The sequence below is a fragment of the Oncorhynchus gorbuscha genome, linkage group LG16, assembly GCF_021184085.1.
Source record: "Oncorhynchus gorbuscha isolate QuinsamMale2020 ecotype Even-year linkage group LG16, OgorEven_v1.0, whole genome shotgun sequence".
Lineage (NCBI taxonomy): Eukaryota > Metazoa > Chordata > Actinopteri > Salmoniformes > Salmonidae > Oncorhynchus > Oncorhynchus gorbuscha.
The window spans coordinates 18,523,945-18,530,159 of NC_060188.1; positions in this window are offsets into that span (position 1 = coordinate 18,523,945).

A 6,215-nucleotide genomic window follows, 5' to 3' on the forward strand; every position below is an offset into this window, starting at 1 on the left:
GCACTGACATGAGCTCCTCTCTCTCAGGGAGGTGTGTGTGTGGGGGGGGGTCGCATGCACGTATGATAGACAGTTGGCCTAAGGTTAGCACAAGCCTCCAGACTCTTTATTCCAGTCTCTTCCTCCATCCTTTAATTCATGATAGAACTTGATCTCTAAGCCCCCGCTCATTAACCATTTTAATAACTTAATTTGTCCCTAATAAACCAAATTCCATGTTGACCCCATGTAATGGAAAGCTAGAAAGTAAACTACGGACTTGGCGGGTAAGATGCCCAAGATTTGAGTTTGTTTACTTAATTACATACAGTACTGTATGTATTCAGGTTATAAATAAAGGCTAAAGAGATTGCTCACACTGTTATTCCCTCCACTCCCATGGTCTTGCACTCAACAATGTTGCAATGTCATATTTACTATTTGTTTCTATTTTGGCTATATCAACTGACCATGTTTATTTTCTGTGCATCTTGCATTCTCTTAACACTAGCATATCACTAATGAGATCTACCGTGTCTACATCTGTGATGAAGCTGGTATGCTACTGTATATTGTTCACAACTAAAACAACACCAGACAAGTCTGACTGCAGCCTGTCTCTCTGTACACTTCTCCTAATAACCATCCCAGTGAGCAAACAGAACAGAGAATTCAGACTGGGAATAAATAAGGAGGTCTTGGATTTGCTGGGTGGGGATAGCTGTAATTTCCCCTGGATGGGTCACTCCATTACAATTACCCTGTAATATTTATCTAGACAAACAAAAGGCTGTGTGCCGGCCGCAGGGAGGAAATCACTGTGCAATAAGAGCCCTCTCATTAGGACCCTGTCTTTATCATGGAGGAGCTCTTATGTGATGTGGCAGATTAGAGGAGGGAACAGAAGGCCAGGAGAGAGTAATGAGATGATGACCGTTATTGCAATGATCATCACTATTTGTCATCCAAATAGTGCACGTTTGCACCTGTGGTAAATGCAAACTAACCGTGTGTGTGTGTGTGTGTGTGTGTGTGTGTGTGTGTGTGTGTGTGTGTGTGTGTGTGTGTGTGTGTGTGTGTGTGTGTGTGTGTGTGTGTGTGTGTGTGTGTGTGTGTGTGTGTGTGTGTGTGTGTGTGTGTGTGTGTGTGTGTGTGTGTGTGTATGAGAGAGTGGAAGAGAAAAGAGTTTGCATCATTTCATGTATGTGTGTGAGAGTGATTGGATGCATTTAGAATGAACAAATAGATAAAGATAGAATTAAATAAATAAGATGCAATCACATGCATTGCTCTTGGTGCCTGACAACCAGATCTATTGGTTGCCGTGGCAACAGTTGCTACCAAATGTGAGGTGATTGGCAACCATGCCAACGAAGAGGGAATAACATTTGACCCCTCCTGCTGACGAGGAGAGGTGAGGGGGCAGAGGGGAGCTGAGAGAGAGAGAGCGAGAGGGGGGGGGTAGAAAAGAGTAGATCAAATAAAAATGTAGATATTCATCTTCTGAAACCTCTTTCACACTCCTCCTTCTCAACCTCTCCCCTCTAGCACCAGCACACTTAACTACCACAGATACTAACACACACACGCTCCTGCTGCTCGCCTGCACACACACACACACACACACACACACACACACACACACACACACACACACACACACACACACACACACACACACACACACACACACACACACACACACACACACACACACACACACACACACAAGCCCAAACTCACACTCTCTCACTCAGTCATTCTATCACACCCCCACCTACAGACACACAAACACGTACAGTATCTACTCAACACTATCTCTCACACATGCAAAAAACACACACACTCATACTCAGCACACCTGTATTCATCAGCAAGGCATTGTTTTGCTCCTGAAGCTATGTGAAACAGAAGGCAGTGTGAAATCATTATGTGAACTGCTCTGCCAAGAGGAGGGCCTCTCTTCCCTCTCCATCTCTCTATCCCTCTTTCTCTTTATCTCTCTCCTCTTTCCTCTGTCTGCATGGCTAAACTAATAAGTGAGTGATTAATGGTCTGCTAATTGCTGTGTAATCTCCGTTAATTAGTGTTGAGATTTTTCAGTGGCTGAGTGCAGTGAGAGAGAGACAAATTTAGAGTTACTGACAGTTGGACCCACAGACACAGAGAAAGAGAGAGCCGGGGGAGACAGACCAGGGAACAGATGAGTGAGTAATTTGATAAAGAGGTGAACATTACTATACATGTATACAGTATTTGCTTGTTGGTCAGGAACCCTCATGAATATGTTCTTTATTCCCGGATAGAGTTTCCTCTTTGTTCACTGGTTATTCAACCAAGATGGGCAGAATATAGCACAGCAGTATGTCAGTCAGGTCAAACCTGCACATTCACCAGATACAGATAAAACAAATGAAAGTGCATAAACAGTACACAATGTATGTTCACGATTCTCATTTAGACGTAAACCAAACACTGGCAGTGCTTTTGAACTCTACACCTGACCCACATGCACCACAGTGTCTGGACTGGAGTATCTGAAAGTATTTTGCACCAGCGTTTAGAGTAGTAGATGTAGCTAGAGCCGCAGGGATGTAAAGTAGCCTCTGGGAGTTGGGCTCCAGGTAAGCCAGGTGACAGGTGTGTGGGTGTCTTCAGGATGGAGAGCAGCAATCTCAGGCCAGATGTGCTGCGCCACAGATGTGTCAGTGAGAGTCATAACAGATCAGAGCCCAGCTGCTTAGATAACACATTGCACCTTGTCTGATGGCTGCCCTTAAACTGGGCATGGCAGGCCTTGTGATAGACGGTAAACAGGGTTAAGTTCTGCTTGACATTCATTAGGGCAAATGTATGGACTGAGATGTTGTTTGTGGTCATTGTGTGTGTGTCTGTGTCTATGTGACCTGTGTGCAATATTGGTGCTTTATATGAATGTGTGCTCTGCTTGGTTGTGTGTATGTGCATGTTTCTGTTAGTTAGTTGTGTGTGTGTTTGTGTGTGTAGGTGTTGCATGGAATAGATTGTGCATGGCACAGTACAATTTATGGCACCTTCTACTGCCCTCCCTTTCAGACGCCTCCACACGCCCCCACACACAGAGACCTGGCAAAATCTGTACTGCTACACATCTCATTCCAACTGTTTTACATTAATAGCAGAATATTACATAATGTTGCATAAACTGAATATACACACAGAATGTATTCCTTTGGGATGAGGGCAAAGAGAGCAAAGGAGTTTGGTAAATATGGTTTATATTTTGTTTCTTTGCTATATTGACTTCTTACATCATGAAATATTGGTGCTCATAATGCCGAATTTCACAACCACAGGAGTCATTGACAACAATAAACACCTCGACTCCCTTCAGAGCTGCTGCCTGTTACTATAAGATAACAATAATGCCATCTTGTGTTCCTCACTGGTACGACAAGGCCATATTTTGAAAGCTTTGTCTCGTTTTGGCCTTTGACCTTTCTTTTTTAATATAAATTACAATAATAATACGGTAATTTAGCATACAATTAGCATACATGTTCCTTATATACAGGTTTTGTGGACATTTTACTCACAATCTTGAGCTTGTTGTCACTAAGCCCCAGGTCCAAACAACAGGGCCACTTTACTAAAACTGCTAATCTAATGTCATTATGGATGAAGTCAGCATGTTCCAGGTTAGTTTGTCCTCATTAAAATTCTATAATTGTTTCCATTTTTCTTTTACAAGTTAATTGGTACTTGCAATAAACTAAGGCTAAACTATTATCTTTTAAACATACATAAGCTACTAACAGAAACGTTTTTATATTCAGACAGTAGGCTAACACAATTGAACATGGAGTTTGGTGTTGCATTGCTCACAAGTGACCCTTCCATTGTCCTTTCTGAACCACACACAAATCAGCTTCTTGACAAAAATGGCCATAAGAGAAAGCAGTGTTTACCCATCATTCTCTTATTTTGTCACGGTTGTTTCGTAAATCTTTTTTTTCCCGTTTGTGATATATCGAGACAGTTATTTCAGAGCTATTATTATTTATATGTGTTGTTATCTGAGTTAGTTGGCAATGGGCATGTAATAATGTGTGTTTGAACTCTCCCGCTTCCTTCACACCTGCTTAACCTGCATTTCTTGTCACACATCCAGACACAATTGACACAGTTGCCTTCCCACGGATCATTATGCACTAACAAAGCTTTTCAAAATTCCCTCATGTTACCTAATTATGCCCATTAAGTGACCACTGACAGTATGTGACCACGTTATTTTCCATCAGCCACTATACCAACTTCTTTTACTCCTTTCATCCCATCTCCTTTCATTCAGCCACATTGATACCCACTTACTTTCTTTGGCATAATTGAGTACCGTCTCCTCGCAAGATTGTGTCTATTGCAGAGAGATCTCATGGATCATCAATTCTGTCCCTACTGGGCAAAATAACCTGTCTCTTAGTCTCTACAGTACACGTGATGCTCGTTGCACTATAATTTAATGATATTAAGTACTTTAGCTGGGAGGGGCCTTTTCATTCTCAGCTGCTGACCTCCTCCTCTAGATCTTCCTGAAATCCAATCAAGTCCCAAACAGCTGTTTCCTCAGGCCACGGCCAAGGCTATGTATGCCTGTGTTTCTGTCATAGTTTTGACTCTCATCTCCTTTCTTCTTTTTCCTCTAAAAAATGTTCTCCACAGCCTGCCGATTGACGACCTTCTCCTGGGCTGGATGACAACTATCCAGGACCTCCATCCTCTTTGCCAGTGACATCACACAATCCACTCTCTTTTCCCTATTCTTCCCCTGAACTTGACAGTGGTTCACTGTTCCTGTTGGCACGCGCACAAAGATTCAGATAGTATCTTGAAATCTACTCTGCCCTCCAGCTAGTAGTGCTTAAGATTCATTGCTTATCATTACTGAGGAGGACACCCACAATTGGCACAGCAGTAAGGTGACACATTCACTGGAGAATTTGGCTAGCATGAGCCTAGAATAGCTTCCTTAAAATAGCTACTCTCATACACATATCATTATCATGATCTAATGGATTTAATTACGTTAAAGAAATACATGTTGCAAAAATAAGAGTGACAATGTGTGTAAAGAATGTGTTACTGGCAATTTTAGTATGATTTTGTTAGAAATTACATTTGTTTGACAGCCTTGATTGTGGTAAACACAGCCACCTCCCATCATGCACCAGAATAAAATGATTAGAATGGTTTTGACTAGATGATATACAGCTATGGATGAAAGTGACTTTTTTGTAGCAGGTTAGTAGAATTTAAGCTGCAGGTTAAGATAATTTAGAAGGTTAGGATAATTAGATGAAGGTTATGAAAAGGGTTAGGGTTAGCTAAAATGCTCTCCTAACCTGTGACGAAAAGTGACTTACGTCCATAACTGTATCCTTTCTAGTCACAACTGATAAGAATTGACCTGTTAATACTACTGCTTAGTGCTGATAGAAACATGGTAAGACAACCAGGCAGCACATTGGTGTCAATTATCTGCCAGTTATTCTACAGGCTATGTGCACAGAGCAAGCATTCTGCATTTTAAATATAATTATAAAAACACATGCCCGGTAGAGACATCTGTGGTATGACCAAAGGTCAATGCGGCAATCTGAGGAATTCACATAGTTTAGCAGAAAGCAGATGTTATGGAATAAGCAATGTACTTTACCACTCTACTGTACCATAATGGACTGTATAGCATACTGTTTTCCTCATTTAGCTAAAAGCAGCCTTTATTGAATAAGTGGCTACATGTTAGAGACCTGCCATAAGGATTTCCTTTATCTTTCTCTAGGCATACCGATAACAGTGGGCATGGCGAAGCACTGCCCTCACACAGTTTTTGTAGGACAAGTTTTGAATGTTGCCTGCAATCATGACCATGAAACCTCAGGAAGGGAAACCGTATTTCCCTTCAATTTGAAACTGAACGTCAATAAAACACGTGCTACTGTGTGCAATATTTCACAATCAATAAAGTGTTAAATAACCAAAAAATTATATAACTGTTTTTACCATCCTGAAGTAGTTTTAATTTCATATTTCCATTGCATGTGATTGCATTATGTCTCCCAAGGATGTGATTGTTTGGAAGAATGACTGGTGTTTAATCTGCTCTGATTAGCAGTTCATGTTTGGTTAATCTTTGAAGCCCTTGATTGTTAGCGATAGGATTACTTTCACCGGTGTCATCTGTCTCCATCCACTCTTTC